Here is a 22,719-nt window from a genome sequence, read left to right as displayed (position 1 = left end):
TATTTTCCTTCTCTCCCTTCTCCCCCCTTCTCTTCCTGCATGATGAATTGCCTGGTACTGAGATGGTAGCTCTAGCCCAGGCACTTAGCAATCTCCTCCTGGTCCCTTGCACAGACAGATGGGATGGCCCATGCCTTGACCGTGATTGATTAGCTGGAGAAAGCCTGTTGAGTGGAGTTCCATGAAGATTGATGCTTTCTCCTTCTAACAGCATTTCCAAAAAGTTTCTATTACATTTTGATTATGTTTATAGAATCTCACTGGTCTCCAGGAAGATTCAATCTTCTTTTTCCCCCTCTCCCCTCTGTGCAATGTGTGTAACTTTCCTCCTGTGCATATGCTGTTCATCCACCTCTTACCTTTATTCTTTTAGGGGTGGCCCCAGAGGTCTCTTAGGACAGTTCCCTTCCTGTGTCCCTTCTGTCCCCCCCAGCAAGGGTACCTCCTTGCCACTTGTTGCCCTCTGGCTTGTAGAGGCCACAGACAAAGCAGGAGTTCCCCAGCACTAGATGCTGCTTGCCCATATGTGGCCTCTAAAAACTGCTGAGCAGGAGGAAGGAGTATTATCTGTGATAGCTTGGTAGAGAACTGAAACACGGAACCACCAAGGGTGGTATCTGGGTGAAGAACCACTGTTTCCCAGTGCAAGAGGCTGTGGCTCCTACCTGCCTGCAAATATCTGCTCTGCCCTGCCTGGATTCCCTGCAGCTGGAGGGCTCTGCTCAGCCACTTGCCTGTCCCAGCTCAGCTTGTGTCAGCTCAGATGAAAGTCCTTAAAAGCTGCAGGACCTTCTGAACCTGGGGGTTAGTGTGTTGGACCAGGGAGGGGGCCAGAAAGATGAACTATTTCAGCATTGCAAGATACCCTGTTGCAGCTGGGTGAGGGGAGACAGCAGAGCATGTACCAGTGCTGGCTGTATTTCAGTATCACTATAGGAAAAGGATTTTGTTTTACAAGGGAGGCTCAAGTCCTGTGCAGTGTGGTCTGGGGTTGTCCATTTAGGAAGGCTAATATTTTTCAGTAGCTCCATAAAATGTGTAGATATGTGATGATTCATAAGTAATAACTTTGGTAAGGTGCTGAAAAATGTGCTCACTAACTGCACAGAAGCAAAGATAAAGTTGGTCCCTGACATCAGATAAATCAACTTTAAAATGCTGGGCTTCTCCAAAGTGTTAGAAAGGAACATTTTTGGTTGGTTGCTAACTGTAGCAAATAATTATATTGCCAAATCTCATTAAGAAACTGGTTCTCCTGGTCTTCCCTTATTTAATTAAACAGAGAGCAGGGCTCTTTTGTGGAACAAAAGTCACGGGCAGCCACCTTGCTTTTACTGTGGTATCCTCTCTAGGAAGTGAAGCCACTTCCATTGTGCCACCTCAGCAAATGAGCAGGAGTTTCATGTCCCAAACAGTCCCATGAAATGGCCCCAGGCTTGTGTACACCTGCATGGGCTGAGCACAACGCCTGTGGTGTGGGGATGGGAAACTGCTCATGGCTGCCTGTCTGCTGCTGTCCATGGGGAGGAGGATGTAATCTGGTGTCTGCTTTTCTCCCTTCTCTCCTTAGTTGAGAGATCGTGGGTCTGTGTCCCAAAACTTGGGATTTATGGGAGGGATAAAGGGGAGCATCTACCAAAAGGCATCTATATGATGCTGTAACCATCCTCACTTAACAGAGACCACCTTCCCCAACTGGCAGAGCACAATGCCCTAGGGCAGATAAAAATGTACTGGCTATGCCCTGCATTAAGTGGTAAATACAGGTACGGAACATGAAGCCAGCACGTGCAGGCTGAGCCAGGGCTGTGTGGTGTGAACTGTGAGATGGTAGTTGCTCACTAAAGCTCTGCAAAGGAGGGAGGCATGCAGGGAGCTGGTGCTGCCTAAGGCTTTGCCAGCCTGTGTGGCTGCTGTGATGGCAGTAATTGCTAGCATGGGTATTTATTCATGTCTGTGTGTGCTTCTCAGTGCTGGCTGAGAACCATGAACTATTTTACACTTGAAAATGAGATCAAAGAAGCGATGAACATAGTTACTGAGGAGGCAGGTGAGAGGCAGACAGGACCAGTGCTGTCACAAAGGAGCCTTCCTCCTCCAAATGCCTTTCCAGAGCCCCACAAGCTATGTGGCATCTTAATGGGTCAGGAAGACACTCTGGAGATTGTCTCTCCTTGTTCCAGTACTGTCCCTTTGCCAGGACACTGGTGAACACTCCTCTTTCCAGGCATCACCATTTGTCCACAGTGTTTAGCTATATGCTCAACTTGTCAGCCTCTGGTTTGATGTCGCCATGCTTGCATGTCCCTGGGTGTGTGGTGAGGTGGCAGCGATGCTGGGTGCAGTCTTGTCAAGGCAATGTAGTGCTTGACTTGCAGCTTGGGTATTTTGGTCCTCAGTGGGGTCAGCTTGCCCCATCTGAGCTTCATACCCCTGAGGTGACCCACTTCCCACAGGCTGGAGCTTGGCAAAGCTGGCTCAGGTACTCCTCTGCTGCTCAGCAGCATTGACACAGCCTGCATGGGTCTTGAAGAGGTGATGTGGTATCCCCATCACTAGCAGGGAGGCCATAGGGCATGCGAAACTTCTGTGTCCCTGCATCACTGGGTATGTGCACACAGCCCATCTTCCTGATGGTGGAAATTGCTGCTATGTGATTGTTAGTACAAGCCGTGCAAGGGCTTCTGCTTTAATTTTTTTTGTGCCTCTTCTCCTTGTGTAAAATCAGGCTGGGCAGGAAGCCCATGATTTGTCTGGAAGAGGCATGTGTATGGATTCCCCCTCCCTGTGGAGGAGATGCTGTGGTGCCCTGGGATGCAGCACTCGAAACCCCTGAGGTCTCTCCCTCCCCATTAGCTTGCCTGCCTGCCCCTGCCATACCAGGATATTTTTTTTAAAATATAGACCCCATTTTTTATTTCTGCATTTATTACAAATGCAAATTACAGATGAAAGCATCAACTACACAAACCATTACTCAGAGGAGCATCTTTCCAACTGCTGGACTTGGACTGAACAGCTTGTGGTTAATTTGCTATATAATCACTGCCTGCAACAGGAAAGCAAGTGCTTCAACTGTGCTAATATTATGAAAGGGGAAGTTAACCATAGAGATAAATTCTGAGGAGCTGCAGCTGGGATGAAAGAGGGAAATAAATGTAGCTGGAGTCCAGGCTTCAGGCTTGCAAAAGTGGCCGCTTGGATATTTAAAGGGATAAAAGATAAGAGTTCAGGTTAAACATGTGTTTTTGAAGTTGCTTTTAGCCTGAATATATTTCCCCCAGAAGCAGAGAATCCCTGCAGCTCCCATTGACCTGCGATTTGAGCAGCGCCCTGGACTGTACACAGGCATGCAAATGTAATAAACTGTCTGCACTGCCCTGATTTCTGGGTGGCTTCCCAGGGCAGCTGCTGTTTGTGGAGGCAGGCGCAGGCACCATGATGCAAAGGAGATGAGCACATGACAGTTTAGCTGGCAAAGGTTTTACTGGGACAGGGGTTCTTTCCCGTTGCTCAGGTCTCTGGTTTTGGCCTCTTGCACAAAAGCCAGGGAGACTGCATCCCTGGGCTGTTATGGGAAGCATGTCCCCACTGTATGGTGCTGTGGAAAGGGATCAATGGTATCTCCAGAAACAACCTGTAGTATGCAACAGGTCGCTTATCTCTGACAGAAAAATGCTGAACTTACTAGGGCAGAGTGCCCTGCTGAAGGTGCTGTACTGCCCTGGGACTTAAAGCATTACTGTGTTGTGGCAGTGCTCTGTGCCCCGTGAATGTGCCAACTTCACCAGAGCTGGTTTAAGACCCCATGCATGAGACTGAAATAATATCTAGACCTTGCCAAATGCCTAAACCTTCTTACCTTTCCATTCCTCTGCCTCTGAATGTAATAGCAGCATAATGCTCAGGCTGTTTTGTAAAGTGCTCTAGGGATTAAAATATGTTGCTGTAGATTATCTCTAAGGACAAATCTAAAGTCTTGTCTAACTCTTTTTCTCTGGAGCCTTATGAGAGGCAATAGGTGCTAGATTAGCAGAGATAGAAGACGTGTATAGGAGTGGGAGAGTGAATCACTCAAGATGAGAGAGCTGGTTCTTATGAAGCAAGAGAGCTCCAGCTCCAGGAACTCTGTAGATTCACATCCACCTCAGACACCTTTTCTGACTCTGAAATGTTTATGTTTGGTTGCTTTTCACTGTTTCCCAGGCCTGGAACAAAATCCTGGGGCTGGGGAGAGGGCATGAAATGTCAAGGGACCACTTGTACCTGGGAGAAGCTAGCTGAGTCCTCTGAGCAGGAGGCTGGGGTTATTGCTTGGGGGGGAGAGGAGGTGGCTAGAGGGTTCCCTGCAGCAGACAGGGACAGGGTGGAGGTGGTGATGTTCTCAAGCCCTGGTTCATCCCCACCACTATGAATAAATTATGCTGACAGTGCAATATACTTGGTGCTGGCAAGAGCCTACCCTTGCCAGAAGTTTGGCTAACCAGCACTAGTAGAAAGTGTCGCTTAGCTTCCCTGTGCTGGGAACTGGTTTTCATGGGACTTTCAGGCCATGAGGGCATATAGCAAAGGTATGATGCTCAGTGCAGGTGGTCTTAGCCCCTGATGAACTGGAGTTTTGAATGACTGACCATCACAGAGCACTTTGGCTTTTCGAGGGCTGAGTTTAATTCCTAGACCTTCTTAATCTTAGGGAAATGTCACTTGGTCTTTTGTTTTTTTAAATCCACAACATTTTGTCCAGTCTTGAGATATGAGCATTTCTCTTATCAGGCTGATGGGTAAAAGCATTTTCTTGCTTCCTGGTTATTTGCTACAGGACAGTGGTAACTCCCAGCTCTAACAACTGCAGCTCCAGAAGTTAATCATTGAACAGGCAGGATGGAGATGCTTGGGGTGCATATGTAAAGAACAAGTGGACCAGAGACCCTGCATGGGCAGGGGAGTGGGAAGGAGGTGCTATTTGGGGGGAGGGGGAAGAGAAAGTGAGGGTGTCTGGACAATGGTGGGACTGTTGCATCAGTGCTGGCCTTGCAGTTTGACTCCCCAGTCAAAACAGATGAGCCATAAAGCTTTATGCTCAGTGGGAGAGGATGCTAGGAGGGCATATCACAGCAAAAATCATCAAGGCTCAGTCTAGCAAAGACAATCCTGAGACATGTGTCATGGTACATGGTGTATAGTGATGTTACCTGCTTGGGTTAGGTTCTGCCAGCTCAGCCTGACACAGCAAAAATTGTAGGGGAAAGGCACCCCCACCTGTGGGTCAGGAATGAAGCTCAGTTCCCCCTGGTAGCATCACTTCTTAATGCAGAATACAAGGATGGTGTGCATTTCATGATGGGAGAATTTCTGGAATTGCTCATTAGCCTAGTACTCAAGAGCTACAGCTGTAGAGATGTCAGGTCAGATCCCCCTCCCTCTGCTTAGAACCTTGCTGCCTGTTTCCTTCCCTTGCCATGGCTCCAAAACCACCTGCATTCGTGCCAGGTCACTATGGGTATATCTCTGCATGAGGAGGCTGGTGTGCCACAGGGATGTGCAACTCGCCTTGGTGTGTGGTGTGACCATGGCAAGCAGGAGCAAGAAGCCTAAAGTTGTCTGCTCGGGCAGCTCACCCTGAGACTTTCCAGCCATGAGATGGGGATGGGGGGAGCAAAGCTCCAAGGAAGGCGTTTGAGCAGGCTGCTGTGTGCTGCGGGGGCAGGTGGCTGCTTGCTGGTGGAGCAGCCATGTGTTGTTAACTTCTGCTGTGAAGAGCTGCCCAAAGCAGCAACTGAGGGACTTCCCAGTGCAGCCGTCAGCAAACTGCAGCCTTTGCATGGGCTGATCCCTGAACCTCCTGCAGAGAGGGGAAGAGCTTCAGACAAAATAAAGCAGCTGAGAAAGGCTGCTAGCAGTGCCAGAGCCTCCTGAGCTGTTTGTGTGACTTGGGCACACCAAGGTTGGTGGTCTGGTGGTTGTGGTATTTTCAGTGCTGGTTTTTGGGGTGCAGATGACCAAATGGTTTCAGAGAAACTTCAGTACAGAGCAAAGATGCTCTGGGCTACCCTTGCAGTATCACAGCATGAGGGTATCTGCCTTCTCCAGCATGGGAAGCAAATGCAGAGGCACTCAGAACACAGATCTCATACTTGGAATATGACTGTATTGGCTTTGTGTGGCAAGGTTTTGGTAGCGGGGGGGGTTACAGGGGTGGCTTCTGTAAGAAGCTGCTGGAAGCTTCCCCTGTGTTCGAGAGAGCCCATACCAGCCGGCTCTAAGACGGACCCGCCGCCGGCCAAGTCCGAGCCAATCAGCGTTAGTGGTAACGCCTCTGTGATAACATTTTTAAGAAGGAAAAAAGTTGGGATAGATGGAAAATGGCAGCCGGAGAGAGGAGTGAGAACATGTAAGAGAAACAACCCTGCAGACACCAAGGTCAGTGAAGAAGGAGGGGGAGGAGATGCTCCAGGTGCCGGAGCAGAGATTCCCCTGCAGCCCGTGGTGAAGACCATGGTGAGGCAGGCTGTCCCCCTGCAGTCCATGGAGGTCCACGGTGGAGCAGATATCCACCTGCAGCCCGGGGAGGACCCCACGCCGGAGCAGGTGGGTTCCCGAAGGAGGCTGTGACCCCGTGGGAACCCCGTGCTGGAGCAGGCTCCTGGCAGGACCTGCGGATCTGTGGAGAGAGAAGCCCACGGAGCAGGTTTGCTGGCAGGACTTGTGACCCCGTGGGGGACCCACGCTAGAGCAGTCTGTGCCTGAAGGACTGCACACCGTGGAAAGGACCCATGCTGGAGCAGTTCGTGAAGAACTGCAGCCCGTGGGAAGGACCCATGTTGGAGAAGTTCATGGAGGACTGTCTCCCGTGGGTGGGACCCCACGCTGGAGCAGGGGAAGAGTGTGATGAGTCCTCCCCCTGAGGAGGATGAAGCGGCAGAAAATAACGTGTGATGAACTGACCGTAAACCCCATCCCCGTCCCCCTGTGCCGCTGGGGGGGTGGTAGAGAATCCGGGAGTGAAGTTGTGTCTGGGAAGAAGGGAGGGGTGGAGGGAAGGTGTTCTGAGATTTGGTTTTATTTCTCATTACCCTACTCTGGTTGATTTGTAATAAATTGAGTTAATTTTCCCCAAGCTGAGTCTGTTTTGCCCGTGACAGTAATTGGTGAGTGATCTCTCCTGTCCTTATCTTGACCCACAAGCTCTTTGTTATATTTTCTCTCCCCCATCCAGCTGAGAAGGAGGGGGAGTGATAGAATGGCTTTGGTGGGCACCTGGCATCCAGCCAGGGTTAACCCATCACAATGACCTAGAAGTGCTTTTAACCTTAAAGCTCCTTCAGCCCTTGTGGAGCTAAACCTCTTCAGAGCAGCCTCAGAAAAAGACTGCAAATACCATAAAGACTGAGAAAGCCAGGGAGATGTGAAGAGAGGCATTGCTTTTTCAAAACTAGTCACTTCTGCAGTCTTGTAATGAGCAACCCCACAACCTGGGTGCATTGTATATCAAGTTTTTAGCTAGCTTTAATAAGTATTTATTTTGTCCTAGCCCGTCAGAGGTACTAATTTGCTTTGTCACTAGGTCCTTTGATGAAAGCAGCTTGATACTTTAAGGTAACCTGCCAAAACTCTTCCAGGAGAAGAAATGAGTTGTGGTTAGGACGTGGCCTCTCTCTGTGTACAACTCTAAGTAGCTGGGTGCTAGCATTAGAAAATTCAATAGTGTTCTAGTGAATAAAAGGGAAAATACAATAAGCCATTAAATAACTTGCTAGTGCTTCAAAAGAGAAGGAAAGCCCGGTGTTGACAAGGTTCCTCCATCATCTTCCCACATAACTAAGGTGAATTCACAATCAAGCTCCAGTCCACCATTAAAGGGGATGGGTTAATCAAATGTCTATGTACATTCCCACATTCACGTAAGAGCCAATTTCTAAAAGCATTTCAAATTTCCTGGCACTTTTTTTGCATGTAAAAATTGCTTTTACTGGTGTAGATAAAAGGCAGGGTTTGTTCAGGCTATGAACTGCTGAAGCAAAAATTGTGGCTATAAATTGAGAAGCTGCTTTTGGTACCTTTGCCCAAAGACTAAATGCTTCAGAGCAAAATCACAATAAGTGATTTAGAGAATAATCAATAACATTAAAATCAACTGGCAAAGAAAAGACCTTGCATCTATAATGTATTTTCTAGATATTATTAAATAATACATCACAAGCAAACTCCTGAGTGATGAATTTGGCAGCTGTTTGCAAAAGGTGATAAACCCAGGTACTGTCCCTCCTCTGCTCTCTTCCCGAGGAACTTATTAGCACCCCTGTGGAATAAGTCTCCTTCCTTTTGGAAAATGGTTATAGACCCTAAAAGTGTTTTGGTGCCAAAGGCACATCTTTCAGATGTGACTTAGCCTTGGGGTCATGTTGGTCTGCAGGCAGACATGCTCTAATCTTGAATCAGGGAGACAAAGATTTTCTTATCTGGTCTCAAATGGCTCTGCATGTGGGATGTCTGGTGCCCCCTCATCAGCCCTGCTCTGGGAAGGCTCAGCTGGATATTGTGGGGCAATAAGACTGTGCCTAACAAATAGAGGAGGCTGGAGCAGTGGTCCTGTACATGGATGACTGGTGTGGTGGGGCTCTGAACCTGCCCTGGTGCTGGGGGAGCAGGATGGGGTGTTTGCTGGCAGGCTGCAGCATGCTCAGCCCTGTGCTAGAGCTCAGCTTGTTCTAGTGCTCTGTGCACAATGGCTCAAGCTTGGGCTTCTGGCACTACGGTGACAAGGGATGGGCTGAGACTTTCATGCCCCTGAGCACGCAGGCTCAGCTGACATCCTCTGCCCCTTGTTTGAGCAGAGGAATAGGTGTTCTTTAAAAATGATTGTTCCAAGTTGTCTCCCAAGAAGCTGGTCTAGTGGTATCCAGCCAGGCAGACCTGCCATAAGTCAGTCTGCCAGGGGACAGCCTGGCAGTGAGGGGAGAGGGAAAGGCATTTGTCTAGTTATTCACTTTTATCTAGTTACACTTCACCTCTCAAAGAAAAGCCTTTGAACATAAAATTCAGCAGTGACTTACGATTTTGTGGCTTTGTTTTAAAACGAAGGCAATTTTTTCTAGCCTAGAGATGTAACTGAGCTTTTACCTTTGGTCGGGTTCTTTGTTAAAAGAAAGATAAAACACGCTGTCCATTGATCTGTCTTCACCCTGAATTTCACTGTTAGTGAGGAGGGCAGGATTAACTGTTGGAGAGCAATGCATCCTATCCCAGCAAGTGTAATGTTTTTTCCAGGCACCACACTGCTCTTGCAAAGCAATTCATGTGAGATTTCAGCTAGACATGGCACTTCTGGCACCCCTTTAACCTCCAGTAACTAAACTGAAAGTGCCAGTCGTGTCCCCAGGCACAGCATGTTGGGGGGATGGCATGTAGGACACTGCCCTCCTACAAGGACCGAGCTGAGGCTGGTTGAGCTCACCCCAGCTCAGCTCCTTAACCACAGTGGCAAGTTAAGAGGCTTCCAAATGCAATTAGAAAAATGCATGGGAGGAAAATCTAGCCATGTCCATTAAAAAAAAAAAAAAAGTCCTTTCTGGCTCAGGGCAGAGTCCCTGAGCTGCAGAGCTGGAGTCTGGAAGGGTTGCTAACTTTATATTCTTCTCTAGGTAACTTCTGTTTGCCACTGTTGGAAATGGGGTACTGGTGAAATGGTAATTGGTTTTAATTGTTTTCGTGTCCTCTTACAGCAGACTTTCAAGGATTGGTGTTTGGAACCAACAACCAAAAGGTGAAAGGTGCTCTAAATCATCAGAAACAGCATCCAGCCTTACTCTGATAGAAATATTTTCATTCCATTTTTGAGTGAGCTGCATTAATAGAGTGTAAGTTGGTTTTGGTAGATGCTTGTGTGGTCAAAATCTGGCTGACAAGTTTCTTCAACCTTAATTGCAAGGGCTCTCTGCAATTCAGCCTCCCTTTCCAGCACACCTGGAGAGGAGTCAGCAAAATAGAAATGCTGGCAGAGATAAGATGAAAGCCATGCTGTTTTAAAGGAAAGTAAAAATGCAAATAAGGAGGGGAAGCTACATGCCACCTTTGTTGCCCTTGCTTAACAGAGGAAAGTAGATGACTGTCCTATTACTGTGTCCTGATGGGCTGTCAGGGTCCAGTCACTGCTGTTCCATTGAGAAATTACTGATCTGCTCTTAAGACTGGATTGATTTGAAATAACCGCCAAATGATGCATGATATCATCAGTCTCTTATCTGAATAATGATTGACCACTAGCCCACCCATTCCTGTCCTGATCTGACAGCTGATATAAAATACTCTGGATATACAGGCAGCAGCAAAAGCCCAAGACCCACTTCAGTTTCTGCACTTGAGGGTACCATAGTACCACCACCTTTTTTATGCTTAGAAACTGTGCAGTAATGTCGCTGGACCCCTGATTCTTAAGACTCAGGTTTACTGTTCATTTTAGCAGCTTTTTGCTACTTCCTTTCAGTTTTCAATTTCTTGTTTTGGTGTCATATTCTACTGTGAAAGACCTCAACTCCATTGTAATGATAAATTCAAGTGGTGAGTAAAGTATTACTAACTTGCTTCACACATGCTCCTGCAGAAGGACAATGTCACCAAGAGCTTCATGTAGAAAAAAACCTTGTCATTGAAACAGCTAAGGATGCTTTTTGGCGTGGGTTGGCTGGAGCTGTTTCTCATACAAGAGTAAAGGATATAGTTTAGCTGGATGTGACCTTTAGTAAAATAAAAGGGTGTCTTAACACACTTGAAGGAGACTGTAAGCTAAGTGTGCTGGTGCTTCCCCTTAGATGCTATGTGGTTTAGTCTGAGCTGTCCCTTGGATGCCCACAGCAAGGACAGAAGGTAGCACAGTTTAGAGAATGGGGTTGGATCCTTCTTATCCAGCAACAGTTACAGCTATATTCTGCAAAACAAAAGCACTGCAGGCACTTTTCTTGTATGCAGACTCATAGCAGAGGTTAGCTGGTACCTGCAGAGGGTGCATACATCGCAGTCCGAGCAGGCTACATGCCCAGAGACCACATGCCAATCTGACAGATCTTGCATATAGCATAGACCTAATTCTCTCTCTTCAAGGTACTTGTGGAACAGAGGCTGAAGTGCTCCTCAGTGTGGTAACTCTAGCCCCTGGATTGCACAGTCCCATGCTTTGCACTGGGGCTTGGTGTTCAGCTCTGAAATAAATCTGTGGGTAGAGACACACTGGAGACTCTGGGAACTGGTTAAATGTCATTGGTGTCAAGTTTTATATCATGCCCAGAACTTGACTTGGCTTATAGGAAAAGAATAACAATCAGTGGCTGTAGGTTCAGGGCTTGCTAACAAGAGAACTGCTCTCTCCTGTGCTGGGACCATCCTGAAAGCTGCTTCATGCGTGGTCACTTTGGTTCTTTAATAATTCATAGAAAAAAAAAAAATGGTTAAGTGGCAGCAGCAGCTGGTGAGGGAGCAGATGGTGACACCTGCATCATCAGATGTTTTATCACATTCTCTGTTTTATCCCACAAAGAGCGGCTGGAAAGTAGAGGAGAGCGTGGGAGCTGGTGTAGGTTGTGAAGGTGTGAAAAATCACAAGTAGTAGCATTGCTTCCCTGCCAGGCTGTTGTTTTGCTGAGCACTGGGTTAAGAAAGTACTTGTGCTTATAAGAAGGTCTGTGCCCACCTGTGCTTGAGACTGCAATGGTGCATCTGGGAAGCATAAGGCTTTAGAGCAAGCTGGCTGTCCCTGCTGGTGGCCAGGGATCAGGATTCACAGTAAATTTCCAGGCAGGTTAAGCTGAGCTGTCTGGATCACAAGCAAACCCCTTTGTCATGACCAGCCTGGACACTGTTTCCTAATCGTATCCCAAAGCAGTTTTAGAGACCTGTGATTAAATTTGCTAAAGGGCCAAATTTATTTGTGTGGGAGTTCTGAAACCATTGAGTGGCTTCTGATTTTTTTCTGGGCTAGTATTTGATGTTTTTGAAAACTCCTCCTTGTGAGCTACACAAGTGATGGGTCTTGTGTCCAAAGGAGAAGGAGGGTCTATACTCAGCATGTGTACTACACAAGCCCAAAGAGCTATCTAGTCCAATAGGGCAGGTTTTTAATGTCCTTTCTGTAAAGGACCTGTACCAGCGTCCATCAGCAGCAATATGGATTTGAATGAATATTAAAACATAATATCCTCTAACTGATGTGCTCACGGGAGCACAGCTGGCAGGGGGGCAGTGATTTGCAGGACATGCACAGGAAGATGAGCCAGTAGTGATATTTCATATAGAAAAATTACAGAGCAGTAGGTGCAGTAGCAGGGTGTGCTGCTGCTGGAGACAGGCTACCCACTGCAATTTCCTTTCCTCAGCTTTATTTCAGCTCCTGCTCTTAATTTTGCCCATCTTCCTTGGCAGTTCTGTCCATCCACTCTCCTGTTGTCTGGGCAATTGCTTAGCAGTGATAACATTCAGATGTTAACAGAACAGAGGCTGTGGCAGACCGGTAGCTACATGGCAGTTGTTTATGTAGCAGTCAGCAAAGCCATTCACCACTCCTGGTTAATATTTCAACGGGGCGGATGGACGGGAGGGTGGGATGGCAGGAGAGCGGGTGGGGAGGTTGGCAGTCCTCAAGCCCAAGAGGAAGAGGAACGTGTGTGACTACAAAAGGGGAGGAAGCCCATTGTGTCAGAAACAAGATGGAAGATGCCACCTGACGAGGCTGGCTAACTGGTGATTAATTAGAGGCACGCTTTGAATTCCACGTCTAGTTTAGCATTAACAGCATTTCCGTGTCATGTGGTGAGTTGTCTTGCTTGGTGGTTTCATTGTCTGGGCTCATGTGGAGCAGGGAGGGGTTTTCTCACAGAACTTCTGGAACTGAGTGAACATGTGTAAATCTTGGCTTCCACTTCAGGCAAAAAATAAGGAAAGGAAAAATCCCCAAAGGTGGAACAAGTTCAGCTGTGGAACTCATGAACAGAAGAGAAATAGAAAATAAGCTTGGAGTGTTTTTGAGGGGTACAGAGGAGACTTGTGGTTTCGAATACTCTGCTAGTTATATTGCACTAGTTTTTCTGGGCTTTCTGATCCCAGTGCAGACTCTGGCAGTGTCTGTAAGGTGTGTGGGTTGTATTCCAGGCATGTCCGTGGGTCTGTGGCTCTGTATTAGTGTTTATAGGAAGTCAATGAGATGGAACTCAATAGAGAAAAGGAAGACTTAAGAGTCACTGGAAGACAAATGTGAAGGCCTGGCACTCAATAACTTTACTGAATCATATCTTTTGCTGCTGTATGTTTCTGGGTAGCAGGAATACAAGAAAGGAGAACAGGTCTGTATGTTTCAATAGGTTATTCCCCTTCCCCTTCAGAGAGAGAGGATGTTTTATTTCTCTTTATAAAAAGATATCCATCCTCTGCTTGATATGAAGTCAAGCAGCACCATGAATCAGGGGGAAGGTGTCAATGGAGATGAAGACTGAACTGTTGAAGGTGGTGGAGGGAAAGCAGGACACCACAAACAGCTTGTGTGAGCTGTGGAGAGCACAAGTGTGTGTGTGCATGCACATCTCCAGCTGGGTTGCTGCTGCAGTGTCTAAAGAGTTGGTCCAGGCTGACTCACAACTTGCAGCTGTAGTCCATGGAGCAAAAGTTTTTTGCCAAAATGGCTTGAGCATCCCCATGAGCATGTGTCCTTGGCAGGTACAGATCAGCCATGGGTTGGGCAGATTCTGCAGGGAGGGGATAGGCTGAGCTTCTAGTTGAATCTGTGAAACTTGCCCCGTTTCTCCTGTCTTATGAAAAGGGTGATAAGATGGAGTTGCCTGTGGTAACAGGTATTGGATTCAGTAGCCAAAGACTTTGTCACGCTGGAGATGGACAGGGCCTGTTCAGTCAGCTGCAAAGTTGTGCAAAATTCGGGTAGTTTCATTTTTGTAAACAGGAAAATACTTTTCAAGTGGCTTCAGTTGCCAAAATATGTTTGAGTAATAAGTGCAAGTGAAACAAAAGTGCAAAGCAAAAACCTCAGGGACAGCTATCCAGGCTGGGATGGATTTTTGGAGGTGGGAAGAGTGCTTGAGCACAGTTGTCTTTCTGAATTTTCAAAGAATTTTACTGAAACTTGTCTCCAGTTAAATGTATGGAAACATGTGAAATGGCAATACAAAAAAGCTTCTTCATTAATTGATAAATATAATTAAGAAGGGCACCACATTAGTATTAATTTATATGGTTAATTAACTGAAGTCATTAATTTATACTAACGCATAGTCTTTGCTAAACCCCCTGGTAGTTCTTCTTCCTGAACATCTTTGTATACTATCACTTTGTGGATTAAGCAAACACCTCTGAACAGCAAAAGGTACCAAGTCTCTTGGAACTGAATAGATGCAAGACAATTGATGATGGGCAGGGCTCTAATACTTTAACTATATTACCTTCTCATTTTCACTAAACAGCCTTTGTAATACAGGGGTCTAACACCTCTTCTGTTTGTAATACTTCTAGGAGAGGTTCAGATACAGTAGATCTAGATTTAGCCCCCCAGGTCAGATATTGAATTTATAAGCATGTGTGAGTGTTCAGATCCAGGGTCCTCATCCTGCCCTGCACTCAAAGCAGTTTTCATCCTGCAGCCCCTCGCCTGCCTGAGTGTGCAAGTACCTCTGCTCTGCACTAATGTAACAAGCAGCTATTTCTTAAAGGTGGATGTTTTCAGACTGCCAAGTGTCACTCGTTACAGCATAAAGATGGGTGTATGTTTTGCAATTCTTCCTCCTCCCTTGCTATGGACAGCAGAGGACAGAGGTGACAGGCTGGCCCAGGTAGATTCCCAAGATACCTCAGCAAAGATGGTTTGGGGACATCCAGATATCATGGCCATGTTGGGAGGATAACAGAGCACATAGCTTACACCCTAAGGATCTGGGCTGTCCCATGCTGAGAGCTGAGGGGAGGATGGATGACCACTCTTCTCTGAATACAGCAGGCTACTCCAATGGAGGATGCACGAGTGCTCCCGCCTCTTGTAGATGCTTTGAAGAATAAGAGCTTTGTGCTTGGGAGAGCCCAGATTGCGGCAATGAGCGAGTGCTCGCCCAACAACTTCCTCCCACGTAGGCTGTGGCAGTGGCAGTTTGCCATTAAATTCCCAGACCAAGAAAATCTCGGCTGATTTCCCTCCTGCCAGAGGAAACGCAAGCTGCATTGCTTCTGGCTGCAGCCCAGCTTTCCCCCCAGCTCCAGAGCCCTCCTCTCCTCTGGCTTGCAGGCACTTGTGGGCATGTAGTCAGAATAGGATTAGTCCCACAAGGAGTGGGGTTTTGCTGAATTCTGCCTTTTAGATGAAATCTGGTCACGGTCACACTGCAAGTTTGAATATGGTTGAATTCAGACTGATGTGACTGAAGTCCCAGGGTGCGAGGGCTGGTCCCACACTCACACAGAGGCTGTAATGCAAGCCCAAAGCCATTGCTACAAGCCCTAGACCTACATCTCAGTGGTCCAAAGGGATCCTCTCTGTGCGCACCCCCACTACTAGATGCTGAGCTGGCACTAATTATTATTTTGCTAATTCCTCTAAACTCCACTGCCTTGCTGGTTTCCATAGGCAATGTTTAGCCATGGCTTTTGCTGAAGTGGGGGACTCTTCTTGGAAGCTTGATAAAATCTGCAGGGAGACACCTGCCAATCTTCATACACAACATCTTTAATTTATTGGCAGCATTTAGAAAAATGGGCTTCTATGCAGCATCAGTTGGACTTCATTAAAATAATGAGAGCTAAGTTAGTAAAAACAAACCTGGCCAGTTGGCAACCTCAGACTTTTGTCAGGACTGAACTATGCTGGAAGATATAGATTTAGTCCATCTACAGTAATAAAGTCCCATGATCCCATGGTTAAAATGTCTTTTTCCCTGCTAGCTGATGCAATTCATTAATTATATGACATTTCCACAGTGATTTCTCCAGAAGGCGGCCCTGGATGCCAAGGTTTACATTATATTTTCAATTACAAAGATATCCATATGGTGACTCTGCAGTATGTACAATGGCTTTACATGCATCCAAGCCCTACTGCAATGCTAGCAGGGCTTGTGATGTGCTGGCAAATCCCTTTCTGGATATGGGGCTCTCACTGGGTTCCCACACTGGTTATGTGCTGGGGATGGCAACTAGGTGTTCCCTGCAGGAAAAGTGTTGGGACTTGCAGCACAAACCCTTGTGGTCTTTTGGCCCACCAAACTTTTTTAATAGCCTCTCTAGCTGTGAGGATGAGTTTAAATCAGCATTACAGCCCATCAATGGTCTGAGAAACCAGCAGTATTATGGGTAGGGTTTTAGACTAAGACAAAAGAGCTCAGCCCAGGCATGGATTTCCCAGGCAGGCTCCAAGGAGCTAGTGAAGGGTCAGAGCACATCTCCCTGCATGTTCCCATTGTGACATCTCTTTTGCTCCAACACCCCTGTAGCAGGATCAGCCATGCAGACACTCAAATGAGGGGCAAAGCTGCAGGGTGAGGTGCTGTGATGGATAGAGTTGGACAGAAGAGGGGGGATCCTGCATTGCATGGTGCAGCGTTGGCTGCATTGGTATTTCTTCACATCAAGGCTAGTCTTACCCACATAGGATCAATTGCTGCTGTAGAAGCTGCTTAATTAACCACTAGTATGAAGGGTACAGGTTGTGATTCAAGTACTACTTGGTCTGAGGAAATTTATTGATTTGGACAGACCCCTTGGAGAAAACCTCATTCATAGTTCTCAGGTGGTTTGCAGCAGTTTGACACTCAATCAGCACCATATGAACCATCCTTGGTTCTCCCCAGCAGTTCTTGCCTGCCCCAAACATTGTGGTAATACAACTGGGCCCTGAAAGGAAAGAACAGATTTTCCTTTGGCAGCATTGGTGTGTGGACACATACCGGGAAGCTGATTCCTAGCACTGTCAAACAGAAAATTTCATTTTTCCCAGGTCTGGACAGAGGATGTGTCCACAGCTTGTTCCCTTGCTTATCCCTGGTGCAGGACCTCCCTGGCCCTCCTGCCATGCAGGCTGCAGTGACGGTCCCTGTAGCACTTGGAGTCAGGTGTCAATGCTATTTGCACAGTTGCACTCCGATTAGCTCTGCAATGCCTGTAACCTTAGAGTAGTAAACCAATGGCATATATATAGTTGAACAATTATATGTATTGTGACTAAATTTCCCCCTGAAGATCTCATTCACTACGTTAGAGTGAAAGGATCATAAAATGAATTAATAGCTGATTCACTGTATAATTTCCTAGTTCAATATACTTTAGTGTACCAGCTAAATGAGCCATACACAGCATTCAGCTCGGCCAGTTAACAGCTTTATCATTGAGATCTCAGGCTTAGAAATAAAAGCAATTCTTCTGAAGTAATTGCGTCTAATTAAAAGAAACATTTAAAAAGTGTAACCAAAAGGAATTCATTTCAAATGGAAAATTAATGCTGAAAAATAGCCCTGAGCTCTCTTGTCTTTGCTAATAGCTAAGCATTCTCAGAATAATTAAACTGTTTTGAAATGTTGATACCTTCCCCTGTTAGAAATGATAGCTGTGGCCCAACACATTAGCAAATCCTCAGCATGGCCCTGGTTGGTGATAGGTGTGGGGCTTTGGGTGGGCAGGGGAGATAAGAGGCAGCTGCCTGCAGGGGCGGAGGGTTCCCACCCTAATGCTGTTTCACCCTGCCATGAAGCAGGGTGTTGGCAGCTTCGTTTGAAGTGGGACTGCCCAGCCAGAGGAGCTGAACTCGGCGTGGCAGAGGTTTGGGAGGCTCTGTCAGATGCTGGGACTCTCCATAAAAGCAGAGGAATTAACTGAAAATAGCTCTCTGTTTAAAAGTGTGTGGACTTTGTCATGATATTTGGTCATCTCTGCAGCATCTCAGATGAAGCATCAGGATGCATTCCCAGATGAAGCCTGTTCACTGCTTTTCTGTTACTTTTTCCATGAGCAAAAAGTGCAGCACTTTAACCTGCACCCCAAAAAGGTCCCACAGTAAATATCTGGTTTTGCAGAGTTCCTGGGTGGTGTTTGTGCTGTGGCTGTGTGCCAGCCCAGCTGCTCTTGACAGAAAAGGATCCTGGTTCCTTCAGGTTCCTCATTTGCTTCTCCATCACTTGCTCCTCTCCCTTTACTCGTGCCCGCTTTGGCAGGGAGCCTTTCAAAGCTGGGTGTGTAGTGAAAATCCCACTTACATGCTGCCCTGCTTCCCTCAAAGCAGGCATGGCTGCAGGTGCCTCTTCCCCTCCCTCCACCCAAGGATTTGCTTGCAGGTGTCGGAGCAAATTAAATGCATCCTGTGACATGGTGAGGATGAGCACAGATCCCACACATTGAGAAGGAGCTCTGTTTTTAATTCCCTGTGCTGAGCTAGGAATGCTTCTCTGATTAATAGTCTGTATCTGGCTGTACTGGGAGCCCCGAAGGGGTGGCTGTCAGGGTGGCAAGGATGTCTGGTGCCTAAAATAGTTGTTATAGTGCTTCATTTGCATGGATCGAGTGGCTGGGTGCTACCAACATAAGGGACCTGCTATAGCTGGTGCCGCCAAAATAGAGGTCATACACAGTGGGTGAGGAATTGCCAACAAAGATATAGGGCACAGGGGGCTGGCTGGGCACTCTAAAGCTGCTGCTGGGTGGTTTTGTTAGGCAATGCAGATTCCCCAGATTTGAATCTTTCTCTGGGATCTCTTTTCTTTAAAGTGACTGTGAAGGCAGAAAAAAGTTTTGAAAATATCAGCATTTGGTTTCAGCATCTTTGTGTTAAAGCATTTGATTCTCATATTGAAACAACTTCCCACTGGGAAACAAACACTGACAAAGTTGATTCCTTTTAAGCGTTAAAAAGACCAAACCCAAATACTTCTGACCCAAGTGACTTTTTTTGCTGGATGACCAGGACACAAGTGCTTTTGAGAATTCAACTTTATACTAGTTGAGGGAGAGAATTTGTTCTCTTAAAATCCTTGTGGGATGGGAATGTAGTTTCTCATGCTGCTGCAAGTGGGAAGCTCAGGGAATCCTTGGGGGTTGTTGCTGCTTATTGCCAGTACCTACTGAATTTGCTTTTATTATGTTATTTGGTAACTACAACAGAAGTGAGCATATTCCATCCAAGACTTTCTGTAAAACGTTCCCAGCAAATTCTGTAAATGTACAATAATGCGGTATGTAAATACGCATTTATACCATTGACCCTACAAAATAACCTGTGCATCTGCTGGCTTGTTTCCCTTTCCACAACATTGTGCTGTTTCATGCATTTCCTTGATGTTCCTCTTCAAATTGCAGTAAATCAGTTTTCTCTCTTTTATTTTAGAGGCAGAGCAGAAGGGCAGCATCTTAAGACAGGATTCTGTCTTGTGTATTGTAGCATGGTTTTATTTTACAAATAATACTGAAAACATCACAGATTCTAAGGGAATGGGTAAAACTGGTCCCTGGTCTTGGCAGCAGGTCAGTGAAGGCCCTGTCCTGGCCAGCTTGCTCAAACTTCTGCCTCTTTTCTGGATGATCCAGAACTTTCTTTTTTTTTCTTTTTTTTTTTCTTTTTTTTTTTTAATTCCTGAGTGTTTCTAATTGAGCTAACATTATTAGAGGGTTTAAAAAAACCTTTCCCAAATTCCCTTTGCGTTTCAGTAGCTCTTTAATATGCAAGGCAGCAAGAGATGAACTGGGTCTAATTACGAGTCCCTGGAGTAGCCAGTCAGAAAATGAATTGATGCCTTTTTCCTTATGAACAATGCATGTACCACAAATTAGAGGCGCCATCACCAGAGATTTAATTACAAAATATCATTACTTTCACACATCATTTCAGATTTGGCCTGATCAAATCAAAGTTGGGGGAGAGAGAGAAGGGGGGAGGTGGGCGAAGGGAAAAACTGCACCACTAGCAGGGTCATTCGTTCAGGGGTACTTGAATGCAGGAGGGAATTGGTGTTATTGAAGCTTCCCAAAAGGCAATTCTGCAGAGAAGCAGCGGCCAGGAGGAAATTCATTTCCCTTTCCAAGGGAGGCTCTAGGCAGTTCAGCTGTCCAGGGGAAAACACGGCACGAACACAGTGGCCAGGGCTGGGTGGGCTTTGCTGGGAGGTGCTGCCTAAAGACCATGGCCATGTCCAGCTCCATGGCAAGTCTGACCCTGCTTGGGGAGAGGGGGATTTTTTTTGTCAGGTCAGAAAAATGTAATGAAAAGAGTATTCAGTCTGCTATCGCTTGGCTTTAGCTGGGCTTCCTCTGCCTCTGGCAGCAAAAGCTGTGTGTGGAAAAATAAGGAACTAATCCCAAGATGTATCTAAGTGTACTTCAGGCATATACAGTGTACATTATCCTGTGTCATTCCTGACAAACCTCCCCAAAAACACAGACTCTGAAGCTAGCTATTTATGCCAAAGTGCGTGATGAATTTTGTCAAGAGGAATGACCGCCAAGGGAGGCCTGGAAACTCGTTTGCTGCAGAGTTCAGCTTAGTATTGCAGTTTAAAGGTCATGGTGGTTACCAGAAAAAGGGTCTGGTGTGCGCTGGGAGGAGGGTTTAGTTTCTTTTGCTTCCCTGATGTCTGTTCACCCCTGAAGAATACAGAAGTGAGAATACTGCTCACCATCTTATTTCTAGTAAGGTGGGTCCATCTCTGTGGTGGGGCATCTTTATAGCTTGTGGTGCTTTTTAAGCAGAGCAATTTGGAACAAGCACAATCAAAAGCAGTCAGTGGTTCCTGTCCTGCAGGTAAACCTTGAAAGCCTCCTTCAAGCTGAGCTCTTAAGTGAGAGATCCTCCTTTTTGGTCCATGCCCACTGAAAAGGAGTAGTGCAGTTTGCAACTTGGAGTGTGACACTTGGCTGCAGTAAGGTTTCTGGGCTTGATGACCCCATGCCAAAATGGAAAATCTGGTGAATATTCAGAAGCTGAATCGTTCCAGTGCTCTGGACTCACCATAGCAGGGATGGAAATGTCAGAAATATCCCAGTAAAACAAAGTAGCAGCCCTGTAGTGTCTAATGTGTCCCTGAGTGATTGTCATAGCAGACCAATGCTATGGCACCAGAAATCCTCTTTTTCTGCCTTGAGAAAAAAAGTGAGGCCATTTTCCTTGCAGAGTGACACCTGTCTGGTGCTGATTTAAAGGGCTGGCTGTTGAATAGGGTCATTCATGCTGAGCTGATGCCATAAAGCCAGTCAGCAGCAAATGTGGGTGCTTGGGATGGGAGGGCAGGACGGCTGCTCAGCCCTGGGATGATTTACAGCCCCTGCATCCAGCCTAGGCCATGGGCTGTGATTATTTCTCAGCCGGACACACAAGCCAATCGTTTCAAGAAGCTAAAATGCTCTTCAAAATTTATGAGGAAAATGACAGCTTGTTGAATACATGATGTAGCGAGATGTAGTTTTACATTAACTTAAGAGGCATTTATGGGGCAATATTCATCTTCTCTGTATTATGGCAAGTATAATATGAGAGGATGCTATGTCATGGGGATATGAGACCTGACAGATACGATGTACACAGAGAGAGACCATGATAAAACAGAAAAAGGCAGGAAGAGCCAGAGCCACAGGCTGAATGGGGATGGGACAGGAGAACAAGGCTATTGTGAGAATGGGAGATGCCACCCATGTCCTCCACCTGCAGAAGCTGAAGTTGCTCCATTGCTTCCATGGAGCCACATGGATACCCACCAGCTGAGGACATGATCCAGTGATTACAGCCCTGAGGATCCCCTCATGACTCAAGGCCAAGCCCCACTCACCACCCACTCTTGTAAACACTGCTCAGCTTTGTTTTGTGGTTCAGTGGAGGAGTGATTCAGGGCATGTAATGTGCGTGCTAATTCTAGTGAGTTGTTGTACAGGTGGCAATAAGGGCTTGGACCACTGTGAATGAGCTGTGAATGCATGGGCATGTTACAAAGAGGAAAAATGATTACTTCTGATAATATTCTACCTAATGATTGGACTTTGCCATACAAGTATATAGGCTGAAAAAGGTTGTGTGGTCTCATGGAGGAAGTAACAGACTCCCTTGGGAACTTGGTAGAAAGGCATGTATATCACTGTTAGCTAAATATAGCTGGGTACTCGCAGAGCTTGTTCCAGCTGGCAAACCAAGCAGCTTCCTTTCTCTCCTGTCTGTCGCACATCTGACGTCGCTGACTGTTCAGCACAGGCTGAGCTCTAGGACTGCTCCAGAGTAAGCCTCCCTGTTTTAGCCTAGCAAAATTGTAGCTGAAAGTAATTCCAAGGCATTTTTTTTCCCCCTTGCACTTAGCTGCTGGCAAAATTTTGCACTAGAAACTGTTTGACTTGGTAACAGAGATCAAACAGCTAGCTAACTGGAGCTGTGAATTTAAGTAGTGCCCTTGGTGCAAGCCCTGACCCTGTGGTGTGCTACCCCAGGCACCCAAGGAGGGCCTTTGGGTGAGTCATTGGTGTGGCCAAATACTACAGTAAGTGATGCAGGGAAAGGCATTTTTCCCTGACACCAGGGATGCATGGCTGTACGTGCCTGTTCCTGCCAGCCCCGTAGTGTTTGGGTTACTAACACTAACAGGTTTGGCACTGGGCTCATGGTCCCTGGCAGAGCAAGGCATCCAGCTGATGGGATCACCTGCAGTATAACCCTCACATAAAACTACAGTTGCAGTGGGGTCTTGATCGCCATAGGTATTCCTCCCTGGGCATTATGTGCAG

This window comes from Harpia harpyja, chromosome 1, assembly GCF_026419915.1.
Source record: "Harpia harpyja isolate bHarHar1 chromosome 1, bHarHar1 primary haplotype, whole genome shotgun sequence".
NCBI classification, from domain to species: Eukaryota; Metazoa; Chordata; class Aves; order Accipitriformes; family Accipitridae; genus Harpia; species Harpia harpyja.
Note: the sequence above shows the minus strand (reverse complement) of the source record.